This window comes from Erithacus rubecula, assembly GCF_903797595.1.
Source record: "Erithacus rubecula genome assembly, chromosome: 4".
Lineage (NCBI taxonomy): Eukaryota > Metazoa > Chordata > Aves > Passeriformes > Muscicapidae > Erithacus > Erithacus rubecula.
Genome location: NC_136686.1, coordinates 66,471,324 through 66,487,848, shown reverse-complemented (window position 1 = coordinate 66,487,848; position 16,525 = coordinate 66,471,324).

Genomic DNA, 16,525 nt, shown 5'->3' with positions numbered 1-16,525 from the left:
ACATTTGACAAGTAATGAGAGTTGTCCTCCAGAGCAGGTGGAGGTTTTGGGATGTCCTGACTCTTGCCATCCAAACTTGGTGTGCTCTGGAGCAGGAAATTGTGAAACATGTCAACCTCTACATCATGGTGTGAACCTCAGCCTCCTGCCCATTCCCAGACTGAATTTTCCTGCTTTGTACCAGTGCAGCTCCCGTTTCAGGACAGTGTTTGGTCCATGGAATCCTGCAGTTTTCCCTCGCCTCTGTGACTGTGCAATGCCCTTTTTTCCAAAAAAAAAAAAAAAAAAAAAAAAAAAAAAAAAAAAAAAAAAAAAAAAAAAATATTGTCTTACTGGGAATAACTATTTTGTGGAGAATGCTTTGAAACTAGAGCTTGTCAACCGTGTTTTATTTGGGATGGCTCAGTTCTCTACACTTGGAGAAACACTCAAGGGGACACAGGCTTACAGCAAAAAACAAGAAAGAAAACAAATTGTAGAAAGATGTCAAAAAACATTTAAAAATGAACAGAATTTACACTTGGAAAAATAAACCCACCAAAAACCCCACTGAAGTTATAAAGCTGCTTAGTCTAATCAACCTGTCACGTGTGTGATTTCTGTTGTCGTCGTTGTTTGTTCATTGTTTGGTTGGTTTTGTTTGGGTGGTTTTTTGCTTGGTTGTCGTTTGTATTTTTTTTTTTTTTTTAATCTTCTGTTCTAAAAATGGAGAGTTTACCTCAAGAAATTCTTTCTGCTTGGAAACAGATCACCTCAAGGACGCTCACAGCAGAGAGCAGTGTGCAGGGAAGCTCAGTAAAGCAAACTTGGGTGTGAAAAACAGAGGGAAAACCATTGAGGACATTGAGGCTCTTTCAGCATTCCCTTCTCTTACTGGTGTGATCTGGCATTCCTCAGTGGAGAAGTTGCTGTTCATTTTCAGATAGACTGAGGCACAAGAGCCAGTTGGAGAAATTGAGGCACATGTCCAAGCTTGAATCCTTTCTGAAGTATATTAAGAGAAACTTGGTGTTATTTAAACTTTCTATGCTGCTCTTTCTCCGTTCCCTGGAGAAATTCCACTTTCCAGCCCAGGCTGGGGTAAGGAAACAGAGAGATTAGGTGCTAAATGCTCCCTGTGTTTTCCCCAAGGAATCAAGAGGCAACTGGATTATTTAAGGTCACAAGAGAGGCCCTTCCTTGTGTCTGACCCCATGTCTTGGACATACATGTGAGCCCAGAAGTCTCATTCTCTGTTTTGCAAAAGCTTCCAACTTAAAATCAATGGAAAGACATTTCCTTTCACCACAGTGTTACTAACAGCCTCAAAGAGATGTCAAGACAGCATTAGAAAGGAGGTTGGGATCCTTTTTCTTAGGTTGTTGTTGTTGTTGGTTTGATTTTCTTTTGAATTGATCCTAGTTAAAAAAGAAAGAAATAAAATCTATACTATTTAAATTGGAATCCCGTTGTTACTTGGTAAAGGCAAAGCTTCTGTACCTTTGTTATAATTAATTGTATACCTGTGTATGTAAATATAAGGCATTCCTATTTTGCAGTCCAGAACAAAAAAAGAAAAAAAAAACAAAAAACAAACAACTATTTGTAATATAGAATAAAGTTTATTAAAAAAAATAAAGACATAAAAATGCCCCAGGCTGTGATTGATGCTTTTTGTGTCAAATGGAGGGAGGAAATTGAAGTCAAGGGGAAGTTTCCTTCCTTCCTTCCTTCCTTCCTTCCTTCCTTCCTTCCTTCCTTCCTCCTTCTTCCTTCCTTCCTCCTTCCTTCCTTCCTTCCTTCCTTCCTTCCTTCCTTCCTTCCTTCCTTTCCTTCCTTCCTTCCGTCCCTCCTTCCTTCCTTCCTTCCTTCCTTCCTTCCCTTCCTTCCTTCCTCCTCCTTCCTCCTCCTTCCTTCCTCCTCCTTCCTTCCTTCCTTCCTCCTTCCTTCCTTCCTTCCCTTCCTTCCTTCCTTCCTTCCTTCCTTCCTCTTCCTTCCTTCCTTTCCTTCCTTCCTTCCTCCTTCCTTCCTGTCCCTTCCTCCTTCCTTCCTTCCTTCCTCCTTCCTTCCTTCCTTCCTCCTTCCTTCCTTCCTTCCTTCCTTCCTTCCTTCCTTCCTTCCTTCCTTCCTTCCTTCCTTCCTTCCTTCCTTCCTTCCTTCCTTCCTTCCTTCCTTCCTTCCTTCCTTCCTTCTCTTTTCCTTTCCCTGTCACACAAAAAGAAATTTATTGGATTGTTGGGTTAGACAGGTTATTCCTTTCCATTTACCTTTGGGGTGTCTTCAGCCCTATAAAAAACCAAAAAGGTTGACAAGCTCACGAATTCAGGGATGCTACTGAAGGAACCATGCATGAAGCTTGTGGAAAGCAAACAGATTTCTACAATCTCACCTCCATGGAGACCATAAAAAGGAAGGGAGAGAGTGGATTTCAAAGAGGGAAAGGAGTTGAATGAAGCTCCAGCCTGGTACTGCTCAGCAATGTTTGGGTACCTATAGAAGAGCAGCACAGGTACACCTGTAACATCCAGCCATGGAAATGAGACATCCCTGTCCAGCTGCTCCTTGGGACAGAGGAAATGCTTGGGGCTCCAACCAGAGTGACTAAGTGTTTTGTTTTTCATTGTTTAAACCTAAACTAAAATATCTCAGTAAAGCCTTTTCAGACAAAGTGGTTGTATTTACACTTCCACCGGAGTAGTTTTAGGCTGTGTCTCCACCAGAAACTGTGGAACAAGAGAGAGAATGTCCCTATAGAAATAACAGATTCCATGTCAGCAAGACCAGACAGGAAAAGGAAAAGGTGGAGAGGAACCTGAGGCACAAAGAGGTGAAATGGATTGCTTGGAATCTCAGAAGCAAAGCTCTCTGCAGCCCAATCCCAACCCAAACCCACCTAGTCACTGATTTTGTGACTGATCATAGCTGTGTGTTACAGATTTGGGAGAATCCATAGGGCAGGGCATGGCTGGGAGCAATATCCTGACCCTGTTGATACATCCTGGACCAGTTTCCTCTTGCCTTCAGTGCCAAGACTGGGAAAAAACAAAACACCAACTATTCCCACAAAAAAACACCCTTCCAAATATTAAATGAAGCTTCAATTACCGAGCACAGCCAAGCAAACAGACTCCAGGCTTGTGGTAACTCCCTGTTATCAGCTGGAAAATGTTTGTGTTTGGGGGGGATTACATGTGTGGGCTCTGCTCAGCAGAGAATTTCCCTCTGGCTTTAATGAAAGCTGCAAGAATAGGAGGAAGGAAGAAAACCTCTGGCATGGATCTGTGTGCAGCAGGACAGGGCATCCCTCTGATGCTCCCTGGGACACTGGAGAGTCTGGGACAGCCTCTTCTCCCAGTTCCAGCCTCTGGAATGCCTGTCTGCTCCCAAATGAGCTAAGCTGGATATTCTAGGCCAAGCAGGTATTTACAAAGCAGGCAGGAGCCACCTTGTCATCACAGAGTTGGAAAAGCCTTTAAGATCACCAAATTCAATTGTTAACCCAGCACTGCCAAGCCACCATGTCTCCCAGTGTTCCCCTAAAGTCACTGGTGTTTCTCTGTCCATGCTGGATTCTCCCTACCCCAGACTACAGAAAATTGGCATTTTTAAAACTTTCCTGCTTTTATGGCCCATGAGAAATCACAGTCATTTCCTGCACCTCAATCTTTGCCTTCTCCCAGCTACTCCACTGAGGAAATGGTGACCATTTGCTTCAGGTCTGTGACATGCCTGCTGCAAATAATATCCCTAAGTGTCCCACAGAAACCTGGCAGGGAAAAAGGCCCTGCAGAGCTCAGAGATGGTTTTTATCTCCCAGGTAAAAGCTGGAAACTCCTCTGCAGCTCAGCTTCCCAAAGCAGTCCCAGATGTCAGCTGGGAAGGACCAATTCCAGCACCCTGGGGAGGATTCCATTTGCTTTTATTATTTCCAGTTTCCTGCTTTCTGACTCTTCCCAGGTTCAGCTGCCTGGATTGCATTAAGATGTTCCCCCACCCTGGGGGTTTTCTGGCTCAGCAGAGAATAACTCCAGCACCAGCTCTCTCTGGATATCCCATATCCATGGGATTCCTTCCTTGTGCACCTCACCAAGGTGGTGACAGGGATGGGGACCATAACTCTGAGTCCTTTGCCCTGCAAAGACCTGCCAGCTCCAGTGTCAAGGTGTTCCAGCTTATTGAGTGGCAAGAAAACAAACCTGGGATCAAAGAGGCTTTATTCATAAAATCACAGAATGGTTTGTGTTGGAAGGAAGCTTCAAGATGATCCAGCTCCAACTCCTGCCATGAGCAGGGACACCTCCCACTAGATCAGGATTTCTGCAAAAACACCTCTTCTGATGAGGAGTTTTCTGAGTGGCTGTGGGTGTTTTCTTGTCCTGTGTCTCTGTGCAGCCAGCAGTGAAAATCCAGCCCTTCCGGGATCCAATTCATCTCATTAGAGCCCTGCTGGCTCAATCAGATCAGTGACTGACAGAGGGAGATGCTGTTTCCTCTGGCTGGCTCCAGGGAGGAGCTCACCCAGCTGCAGAGGATTGCACTGTGCCTTTCCAAAGCCAGGTGGGATGAATCCCAGCAGTGGCTTTCCCTTGACCTTTCTTGCTGTAATTGTTTTAGGAAAACTCTCTTGTTACACACACAGCAGAGCCCTGAACTTCTCTGCCACGTGCTGTGTGCTCCCACAATGCAGCAAACATTTGGGAGGAAAGCAGGAATCAATTTGGTGTTTTGCCTTCAGCTAAGACATTGAAGAAAAAAAAAAAAAAAAAAAAAAAAGAGAAATACAACCCTTTTATTAATATTTTTTTTTAGTATTATTATTTACCCCTTTGAATTTCCTGCTTTCTCATAAATTCTAGTGGGAAATGTACTCACTGACCTTATAACTCCCCAAACCAAACACGATGCCAAGATTCCTCCCCAGGCCAGCTTGCCTTCAGTTTGCCATATGGGCTGCAGCCTCATTCCCAAGCACAGGCAGGCAGGTCAGCATTCAGCCACAACTCATGACACACAAACATGTTGTGGGCAGGAGCACAACAAGCAGAGAACACCAGCAGGCATCGTGTTTTTCCTGCCTGCATCTGTGCTAGTAAATAAAAGGAGGCCAAGGTGGAGTACCAGGCTCTGTGCTGAGTTGTCTGTGGTGTTCAGCTGTTAGCAGACCCCCAGCACAATTCTGGATTATTTTCTTCCAGAAAAATGGTCAAGCACAGCTTGGGATGAGAATCTATCATGGATTCAGTTTTTCCCATTCATGGATAAAAATGCATCCAGTCTGGCTCTCTCTGTCCCATAGGCTCTAAGACACTGTGGCTTCAGAGGGCCAAATATACAGAACTAGACCAAAAAAATACTGGGCAAAGGTTTTATGGGTCAGGACGTGTCTGTAAATAATATTGGAAAAGGGGGTGTTTTAAAGGTTCAGTCTGTTCTGACTGTGAGTGTGGTGTTTGGGACTGGTGGGGGGAAGAGAATCAAGCCTGAGAAATGGTCTGAAGGTGGATTTAAGTTTTGAAACACAGAATTTGGGGGCAGAGAGAGGGAAATCTATTCTCTGGGAAAAGTGCTATGTTGTCTCAGTCACCACTGGCTGGTCAAGTTGGACATGGTGTCCTGTTGAGCTGGATGAAATTTGGCTGGAGGAGCACTAGGGTGCCAAAATACAAACCCTGAGGTACCATCAGCACCTGTTCTTCTCTGGAATGTTGTGAGCCAGGACCACAGGTGGGGAATTGAGCCAGATCTCATGCCCTGGATCAGGACTGGTGGCTCTGAGTTGGGTTTTGTACATCTGCAGTTTGGGACAATCCTGCAGGCAGCTGCCAGCCCTTGGGGAGAGCAAATGGGAAATCTCCAGGGCTCATCAGGGTCACCTCAGCCATGCCATGGCTCTAGCCCTGTGCTTTTTCTTGCTGATGAATGACTCTGAAAGGAGTGCAGACACTGATCCAGTTACAACAACAGCACCCAAGTTTGGTCTGTGCTTTCCCAGCAAGCCAGAATCCAGGAAAACTGGCTCATAAACCTGCCCTGCTTTGCATTAGCAAAGGCAATCTGATTAACTCCCAGCAGGAGCAAGGCACAGCCCCAAACTCCAGCTCAACTTCCACATCACAGACCTCTGGTGAATTGGATCCAGAAGGGGCAGCTGTGAGTTATGGGGCTGGAATTCCATCAAGGGCTTCTGGGGAGGTCACAATCCACCAAAGAGCTCTCACAGCCTGCTGCCCTCTTCCCATGCAGTCCTCAAACAGAATTACAGCCCCATAATTCAAAGGGGGTCTGTGTGTCTGCAAGGAGCCATCTGGGGCTGTAAATCCACCCCTTTTCCTGCCATTCTTCCATCTTCACAGCCAGAGCTCCTCACTTTCCCCACCCATCCAATCTTCATCTCCTTTCTCCTTCTTTTCCTTATTAATAGAGACATGAGAGCAGTGGGTGTCACAGCCAATCCCCTTCCCTTCATCCTGGAGCAGCTCTCACTCTATTCCTCAATCCTATTTATCCACAACCCATTCCCTGGCACGAGCCAGATTGCAAACATCCAACCTACATTAAACCTCCTCAAAGAAAACACCCTGGTTCTTTTCAAGCTGGGACAAACAAGGTGTTTCCCTTAATTGCATTGTTTCTGATGGTTTAGGGGACAAGGAAGGGCTTGGGGACACCCCTTTAAAAATTTGCTGGCATTTATATGAACATATTTACAAGCAGAAAGCCAGTCTGGAATATTTCAGCATTTTAAGTTAGATAAAACTAAGTTATTCCAACCTTGTCCTGTTTGTGGGGTGTTTTGGGCACCCTGGGCTTCAGAGGTGCTCCATGTTTCCCAAAGATTCTCTTCAACTGTTGACAAACCAGACTGCAAATCCTTTGGAAGTTAAAGCTGGGAGGCATCATAAGGTACCCTCAGCACTAATTCAGCAAGAGAAAAGTCCAGAAAGGAAGGATTTTCTAGATCAGGCACAAAGCTGAGACTAGAAGATTCTGGTCACTCCATCTCCTCTACCAAATCTGCTGGTTGGTCTGCATAAGGAAGATAAAACTGGGTATGGGCACTTCACATTTTCTCAATATCCCTTTTTCTCCTTCCACCAGAACTTTTACAACCTCCTGCATTCAGGATTTTGGTGTGATAGGTCAAGAAGCAGGACCTGGAAATGCTGGACATCCCAAGGTAAGAAATGACAGGGCAGCATTTCTCAGTGGCTCAGGAATGTCTGTACCTTCTCTGTCATTTCTGTACCTTCTCTGTCATTTCTGTGACCCTTCATGCATTTTATGACATAAATAACCACCAACCTCCTTGAAGACAGGAGGGAGTTGTACCCATGTCAAACCAGCAGCAAATTCCTTGTGTTTGTTTAAACTTACTTGCTCCTGTGAGCTCAAAGCTGAAAATCCAAAGGGTTTTTATGTTCTGAATCAGGCAGCAGCTCCAGAACACTTGGAATATTTTTTTTCCTGACAAGTGGTACAAATTTTGAGGGCACCTTGTGCTCCTGACTCTGAAAACAGCACTCTGGGAAGATTCTTTTTAGTCAAAAATACAGGTAGGGTCATATGTGGGCTTTAAGCCATAGAACAAACACCAAAATGTTATGGGGCAAAACATCTGTGAAAAAATGGATTAAAACAACTCTGAACTCTTAAAAAGCCAACTGATAAGAAAACAGCAAAAGTCTTGGTGAACCCCAGCAGAAAATGCTCTGTAAACTGAATTGTGCCCTGTGATAAACTTTGTGGTATATATATTTCATATATATGTATAAATTCTTTAATTACTATGATTACCCCATGTAATATTTGACAAATCAGGCCCTTTGGGAAGTTGACTGTAAGGGAAAGGAATAAAATATTGTTCCAGATTTCTAGCCTGGGGAATTGTCTTTGAGGCTTGTTTTGGTTTACTTTTTTTGCCTTGCTATTTCTTGCCCCCCTCTTTGGAAATCTATCCTTTTTCTTCCTTAGGACAGAATTTCAATTAGCAGAAGGATAATGCCATTGGGAGGCACTGAATATCCTCAGAGATAAATCTAGCTGGGAATTGTCAATGCAATATCTGAAGCAGCTTGACAGCAGAGGTCCTATAAAGCTTAGATTAGTCTTTAAAATAATTAAAAAAAAAATAAACAATCAGTTTGCATTTCAGAGAGGGAATGAAAGGGGTGGGAAGGAGGTTGTTTTTTGAATTGCTACATTCAACTGCAAAAGAGGATGTTGAAAGAAAAGAGAGTCTATTAGGGACACCCAAACTGCTGCATCTGACTGAGAAAATATCTAGATAAACTTCTAGTAACCACCTTTAAGCCTGTTGGATATTTCCATCAGCCAGCTGAAAGTTTCTCGTTGAATCTTCCCTTATGAGAGGGTTGGAAGAGAGTCATGAAAACTGCAGGAACCCACGAGGAGTGGGGGACATGGAGACAGCTCTAGAGCAGTCCTGAGCACACAGGAGCATTCATTTGGTGTTTTCTTATTCTAAAAAAAACAGGATTTTTAAGGTAAGGCCATCTTCCCTCTGGGACAGGTGGGATTGTTCAGCCTGGAGAAGGAAAAGCTCCAGAGAGATCCTATAAAAATATGCCAATGCCTGAAGGAGGGAACTATGATAAGGGTGTGGAGTGACAGGACAAGGAGAAATATCTTTGAAAAGACCAGGGGCAGGTTTGGATTAGATATTAAGAATAAATTCTTCCCTGTGAGGGTGTGAGGCCCTGGCACAGGGTGCTCAGAGGAGCTGTGGCTGCCCCTGGGAGGGTTCAAGGTTGGACAGGGCTTGGATCACCCTGGGACAATGGGAGATGTCCCTGCCATGGCAGAGGGTGGGACTGGCTGACCTTTAATATCCCTCCCAACCCAACCCATTCCATGATTTATCCTGTGATTCATTCCATGTCCTGTGACCAGGATAATCTGGCACAGCTCTACCTTACCCTCCTCACTGCTCACCTCTCACACTCACCTGATGAGTTTAACCTGCCTTAGAGCACCAGAATGGCCTGGGGACCTCTCCTGTGACTGCTGCTTGAACTGGGGGCTGGAGGATTTTTTACAGGCTCTGAGATCAGACACACATGGCCCTAATTCCCTTTATCTGCTCACATCTGGTTATCTTCAACACAGTCTGCTCTGGGGTTAGGGACATGCTGAGAAGAGCCCTCTAATCTATTCCAGAGGCTCAAAGGAGCTGTGGATGCTCCTTGGCAGATGATTTGGATTAGCTGGGACTGTTTAAAAGATGTCACCACACATCCAAAATGGCCAGGGAGTCACTGAGTGGTTTGGGTTAGAGGGGACCTTTAAAGATCATTGAAGGACACCAGAAAGAGGAAGCAAATATTCTGATATCACCAATGGAACCACTGCAGATGTTGCCTTCCATGAAGAAGAGTATTTATGGACATATTCTGAGGCATTAGAAGTCATCAAGAGATAGAATTTGAGGTCTGCACTCCAGCTCTGCAGGACCATCACTGCACCATCTCTTCTCCATCAGCAATTCCTTTCAGCAGTGTGAATCTAGACAAAAATGACAAAGAAAATGAATTATTTATTTTTAAAATATGGGCTGACCCTAAGACATTATACATGACCAGTTTATGGCAGATTTGGTCTGTAAATTTGTTTTTTTAGTCACTGTTGCAACTGAACAGGCATTTTCATACTAACAACATTGGCTTTTAACTCCTTCTCTCTCTTTTTTAAAAATTAGTCAACTTGCTTCAGATTGGGATTTCTGCAGTAAGGTGAGTGTTTGTACCATTGCCAATATCTCCTTTAAATATTTTCAGGATAAATACCTGCCACAGTGTGCACATCTCCAGGCACCTGGCCAAGTCTTTGAATATTCACAATTAGCAGAAAGAAAATAGGAAAAAAATAAAAATCTTTCCAGACAGGAAGCAGAAACAAAAATCATGATTAAAACATTAAATGCAGAACAAACCATCACTGCTCTTTGTAGCAATTTGGACCCTAAAAATCCCATTCACAGAAATGCTGGAAAACATGTGACTAGCACAGGTTTGATGAGGAATTTGACATAATTTATAGGAAAAATGGCAAATTCCCAGTCTGGGGGATGAATTAAACCTCTAAAATAATCAGTTCAAGCCTGCATGGGGCCAGGAGCAGTTTTTGGAGGATGAGCTCTTCCCTGAGACTTTTCTCAGGGTTAGATTTGGGATTCTTTAAGAACAGCAGGTATTTCCTTGCGATGGGATGGGAATCCCTCTGCATCTCAGAGGAGTGAGGACAAAGTGTAACTCAAAATAGAGGCACCCAAGGGGAGCAAAGCACTGTCTGCAAGCACACAGAGGGAGGGTTCTAGTCTGGAGAGGTGCTGTCAGCAGGAAAAGATTGAGCACAAGGAAGATTTGGGGTTCTATACAGGCCTGTTAAGATTTTTGGGACTTCTGCTCTGGTTTAAGCCCATATTAACCCTTCAAGCACTGAAAAGAGCTCAGCTCAGCCATTATTGCTCCCTAGTCCTGCTGGTGACTTCCTTGTACTGAGAAAAAAACTCTCATTTTTCTCTTTTTCAGTGACATGAAGAGATGAAAAACCCCAAAAGTCTTTCTAAAACCATGAGGCCAATAAGTGTTGGTGGAACAATATTTCCTTTGCCAGTCATAGCACGATCTTGAGGGGGAAAAAATCCTATTTCTGTCATTTTCCACCTGTATAGAGATCACTCTAGAAATGTCCAGTGGGAATATCCATGTGTCACCTGCAGTTTGAGCCTTGCAGGACTGAAATTCCTCAGCTCTTCTCCTCTCCTTGCTGCCATGGGCTCAGCAATGCATGGAAACACCTCTCAAACTCAATTTACTTCAAGCACAAGTGACTCTGATGGATTAGCGTGCCCTAAGACACCAGAAAATGGTTTTGGGGATGTGGGGAAGGAGCCGAGCCATCCTCAGACACCAAAGCCACAATGGCTTGAAGGTGGACCCCAAACTTGCCAACCACCAGCATCACAAAAATTCCAGGTGAAATATTCTCTGGGGAAATGTCATGGCCAATCCTCTGAGGCCAAAAAATGTCCCTGGTTCACCCTGGAGAGACCCAGATGGAGGTGACCTGGTGATGGAAGGCAGATCCAGCCCACAGGCACCCAAATGAGAAAATGCCTGTGGGTTGTGTCTCGGGGAAGGTAAGGGAAGGTTTGCAGCTGTTCCACTTGCCCAAGGGGGGGAATTATGCAAGCCTCAGAAGCAGCAAGTTGAGATCAAAGGGGAGAAAATGAGGAAAAGGGACAAGAATGGAGAAGTGGGAATAATTTATGCTAGGGTAGTGCTGCAGGGCTTACTCTTTCTTGTGCTAAAGCTTTCAAGTCCACAGCATGCTGTGGAATGCAGCTTTTCTTCTCTTCCTTGTCTTGTGAACTGATCCTTTCTCCCTTGGCCTGGACACATGAGGTGCTGGAAGAGAATTAAAAATATCCCTCTTTGGCTGGGCTGGTCCTAGCACTCACCTGCCTTCTCCTGGTGAGTCTGAGCCACACAAGATATCAGTCAGCAAGACAAAAAACCAAAATTCTTACTGCTTGTTTCACATCTTGTTTATTCACTGTTGTTTTATCCCGTTTTGGGCTCAGAGGAACCTCCCCACCTTAATTCATCAGTGAGGCTGATCCATCAGCTGGATTCAAGAGGGCTAAAAGTGCCAACAGCCCCACACAGGGAGGGTAAAGGAGACATGGGAAACACATGATGTAGAAACTTGTGGTTCTGCAGAAGCACCTGGAGGCTGGGCAGGTAATTCAGGGTGTTAGAAATGGTTTAAGAAGTGAAATCCAAGAATTATCCCTCCCCCTTTCCTCCTCTGCCACAGATGGTTTTACAGTGAGAAACAGGAAAAAGGAGAAGCCAATACAGTTCACAAATCTCAGCACTGAGAAAGTGATAGGGTTGAGCAGCACCTTTGGAAGCAGAAGAAAACCCAAAATAATGCAGGGCCCAGAGGGCTGTGGAGCATTACATTTTGCAATAAAAAATTCTGCTTCAAACTTTGCCAGGTTCTCCCTTTAGCTGCCCAGGGAAGGAGCAGAGCAGAGGGCTCTCCCTGCCCACTGCAGTGTTTGAATATTGGAAACAATGCCTGCACTTGCACCAGGGGACCTGTCCTAGCTCAGTGCTCACAGCCTAGGAAAATTGCCAGGGATGGGTGATGGCTGAGAGAAACCCTGTGGGGACAAAGAAGATGACAGCAGCAATATTGAGGAGTGTGTTTGGCTTCCCACTTCAGCCTTAAGTCTGCTTTACCTTGGTAAACAAAAGAATCTGTTTGTTTCCCCCAAGAGGAAGAATAGATCAGTGATTTGGACCAACACATATTCAGAGTTTGCTAATAAATTGCCTCAGAAGTTTGCCTGCAGAACGGTTTTATACTTTTTAGGTAGATCCACAATATTTGCAAGATCACCTCAAATCTGAGCTCTCCATGGCAATGAAGTGAGACAATTCCCCAGAGGAGCCCAGACTCAGCTGTGGCACAAGTGGAAGCAAACAGGCTCCTAATGACTGATTGCCTGAAATATGTTCATTATCTTTTGGGAGCAGCAGCTTGCAGCAGCAGAGCTCGTGGGTTTGGAGTCCTCCAAGCCAGCAGAGAGAGACAGGCTGGGAGGGAGGGAGGTGAAATCACACCTCAGGTGATGGGGTGACACTTGGGTGGCACCAGCTGAGAAGATATAACTTTTTGGGTGCAACAAGCTGGTCTTTTGGGTGTGTCTTAGGTTGCAATATAGGATGTGACCAAAAGTCTGTATTCTATCACCACCTGTTAAAATCAGGTGGGGCAGTGATCCTCACCTACATATCTCCTGTTAATGGGCCATCTGTTAAACCAGGTAGGGTTTAGTGTTCTTTCTCTTTTCCACAGCCCATCCTCCCTCCAGGAGATATCTCCTGTTCATGGCCACTGAGTCCCAGTGCATGGCTGATAAAATTCCATCATCCCACTGGGAGATGCTCCAGCCAGGGCAGGAGCCAAGCCTTTCCTACCCAGAGAAAAACTGACATTTTGGACACCAAGGCACCTTCTTCCCACTGCATTCCAGAGGAAAACCAGAGCCTTGCACATCATCCCTGGAGCTTCAGAGGAAACTGCACCTTCTCCAGGAGCACTGCTCCAGCTGAGCCACATCTGCCCCTGCAGGAGGATGCAGCACCATGGAATGGGACTGTGCCACCACCCTGACTGACTGACTGTGCCAGCTTGGATTCTGACTCTGGCAGGGTTGGGATTGTTCTGCGTAATGCTGCATTGCTATTTGAATTGTCCTAGTCAAGAACTGTTATTCCTAATTCCCATATCTTTGCCTGAGAGCCCCTTAATTTCAAAATTACAAAAATTTTCAAAATCTCTTGCCTTTATTGGCAGACACCTGTCCTTCAAATCAGGACAGATTGTCAGGATCAGAATCCATCTCCCTGCAAGGCATTTGGTGTTCAGTGCACCCCCAGCAGCAGATCCAGAATGTTTTCCTTCTGCTGGTCACTGACATTTTTACAAGGCGCAGTCTTTACCTCTGAATGATGTGTCCCCACATATAATCAGAATTATAACATACATGTAAATTCTCCATCTACTACTTCCTTAAGTGAATGGTTTTTGCACAGCTTTCAAGGGTTTCCAGCACAACAAACTGTTCTTTTATCAGACTGCTCTTAAATTGGGCACAAATGTTTCATGTGCTTTCAAATTTACAGCACATCACAGGCCTCGTTTTTATAACTGACAGGGCTTAAACCTGAAGGAAATTAATAGGATTACACAAATCAAACAGGTGCTGAAATACTTGGGTAGTGATTTATAAAAGCTGACAAACCCAAAATTTCTGCTTTCAGGGTAACATTACAAGGACTTGAAGGGAGAAGCAGCATTTTGATGTCTAGAAAATATACAGAAAATTAAGGGTGAATCTCAAATATTGCCTGGAAAAGGAAAATTTTGGGAGAACAAGACTGGGGAAAATATCAATAATCAGCTTTCTTGCTGGTGTCAGGCTAATTACACCTTCCTACAGTGTCACAAAAAAACAAGGAGCTGTAAGAGGTGTCTGTGTCGCTTGTGTGGTGTTTCAGTCAGCTCTGGTTCTGATTAGGGTCTCCAAGTGCTGTTATTATCATTAATAACAATCAGGATCCCAAAACGGAGGCGTAATGGGGCTGGTGCTGCCCTGCTGTTGCTTGGGTAGGAAAGGCAAGGGAGACAGACTTTTTAGAAGAGTGTATAATGTCCTTGTAAATGGCACTACAAAAGTTGTTTTAAATTGAAACAAATAAGTTTAGATTGGATATTGGGAAGGAATTTTTCCCTGTGAGGGTGGGGAGGCCCTGGCACAGGATGAGAAGCTGTGGCTGCCCCTGGATCCCTGGAAATGTCCAAGGACAGGTTGGATGGGGTTTGGAGCAGCCTGGGATGGTGGAAGGTGTCCCCTCTCACATCAGAGGGTTGGAACTGGGTGACTTTTAATGTCCCTTCCAACCCAAACCATTCTGTGATTCCATGAAAAATTATTCACAAATCACACAAACTCACCACAAAGACTTTGCCATCCTCTGTTTAAGAAGTTGAGGAAACACAGGATTTTTGCAGCTAGCTTTAAGCAAGCTAATGTGGCATCAGGAACTTTCAGACTTTTGTGGGTTTGTGCTTGCTAAGATCATCTCCAGGTGCTGATTTTCCAAACTCTCTGCAGCGTGTTTGTGTCAGATCAGTCCCATTGTCTTCATAAAGGAACAATCCAAGGGCTGTTCCTTTGGGAGATTTCTTACACCCAGAATTTCCCCAGGTGTTGCTCCCTTCATCACATGCTCCTAAATTATCCCCACAGCTCTTGATCCCACAAAAAGCTCACACAGATTTTCAGAGGTGTATCAGGTTTCTTGAACTGCAAAAAGTAAAAACAAAAATTCTGTCCTCAGGCCAGGGAGTGACATAACCTAGTGCTCTATTAGGGACAGGTCTTCACCAAAATATGTGGACACAACCTTTCTGCACCATGGCCACCCCTCCCTGGGGCAAATACCTTCAGCACAACAAACACAGCTGCATTTATTTGGGATTCTGGCTTATCAAGGCATTGGCAACTTGCAGCAACTGGGTTTTATCAGCCTGTGATATCCACCTGCCTCCATATGGGGCTGGGATGGGGTCAGACCTGTCATTTCCTCATCTAGTTAGTGATATTTCTTCATTGCTGCTTCCATCCCTGCCATCCACCTGGCTGTAGAACTCCCCCAGCTCTGCTTCACCCCAGCACTTCCAGCAGCTTTCCCTTTCCCACCCCCATTCCCTGCCCCTCCAGCAGCCTCCTGAATGCCCATCCTGCAGAGAATGACCTTTCCTCTGGGTGCCACCCCCAGGTATCCCTCCCCCATCTCCACAGCACCTTGTAGGTGATGTCCCTGTGTGGTCAGGGATGGACATTCCCTCCTTCCCCCACAGATTCTTCACGCCCCATTTATTCCTCCTCAGCCCCCAGAGGGGGTTTCTGTGAGTCCCTGGCTGGGACAAGCTGAGCTGTGCCATCATCCATCACAGTGACAGACACTGTGCAAGGGCTGGGTGGCACAGAGCCAGGGCTAATGGCCCGAGACACTTCTTGCCTTCACTCCCAGCTGCTTTGGGAGCACTCCCAGGTGCCAATTCCAGCTCCCTGTGGCCCCTGAAGGAAGGATAGGGTTGTTCAAGGCAGGTGGAGCTTGGGAACAAACAGCTTTTTGTGCCACAATCAAGGTGCAGTGACTTTGAAACCCCTCCTGTGTGGCCAGGAGAGTTGGGGTTTGTGGCCATGCTCTGCCCAGAGCCCAGGGGTGACCATGGGTGACCATGGAATGGCCACAGCTCTGCTCTGGTTCATCAAAGTTTGGAGCAAAATTACCTGTGACAGTGGTGGTGTTTGCACCACTTAATTATTGGCTTGTCTGCAGTTTCTTCTGTCTTCTCTCAGAGTTAGGATTTAAAAAATGAAGGAGATTAATTTCTTGTGTTCAGGCTTGGTTGTTTATTAAATCTTATCTAAAGTACAGAGAGTTGTGCATCATTTCCAGCTACCAGCTAAAAATGGGCAAAATGGAGCTGAATCCAGCTAGTTACAAAGTTCTCATGAAGCTAAACAGTCCAGTAAAGAACAAACACCTATATTATTTATACCTTTGACCCAATAACCAAACTTTTGTGGCCTGCAGTGCAGCACTAAATGCCCAACCAGAAACTACCTGAAATCATGGAGAAGAAGGAAGAAGAACATAGGAAGAAACAACACCTAAAATCTTCCATCTTGTCCCATACCTATTACTATATTATAAAAACCACAAATTCAAAACCCTTCTCCATGTGAAAGCACACATTTCTATTTAACTACACACCCATGTTTTAACTTCATCACTCAAATTTGGAAGCTTCTCCAAGACCTCAGGTCAAAAGTAGTGTTCTCCAAGGGGTCAGTGCCAGAAAGCACAGAAAGCTCACAAACCCCAGGTTTGTGGGATACAAAAATTACCTAGAAAGTGTATTTTAGATCTGAGAATAT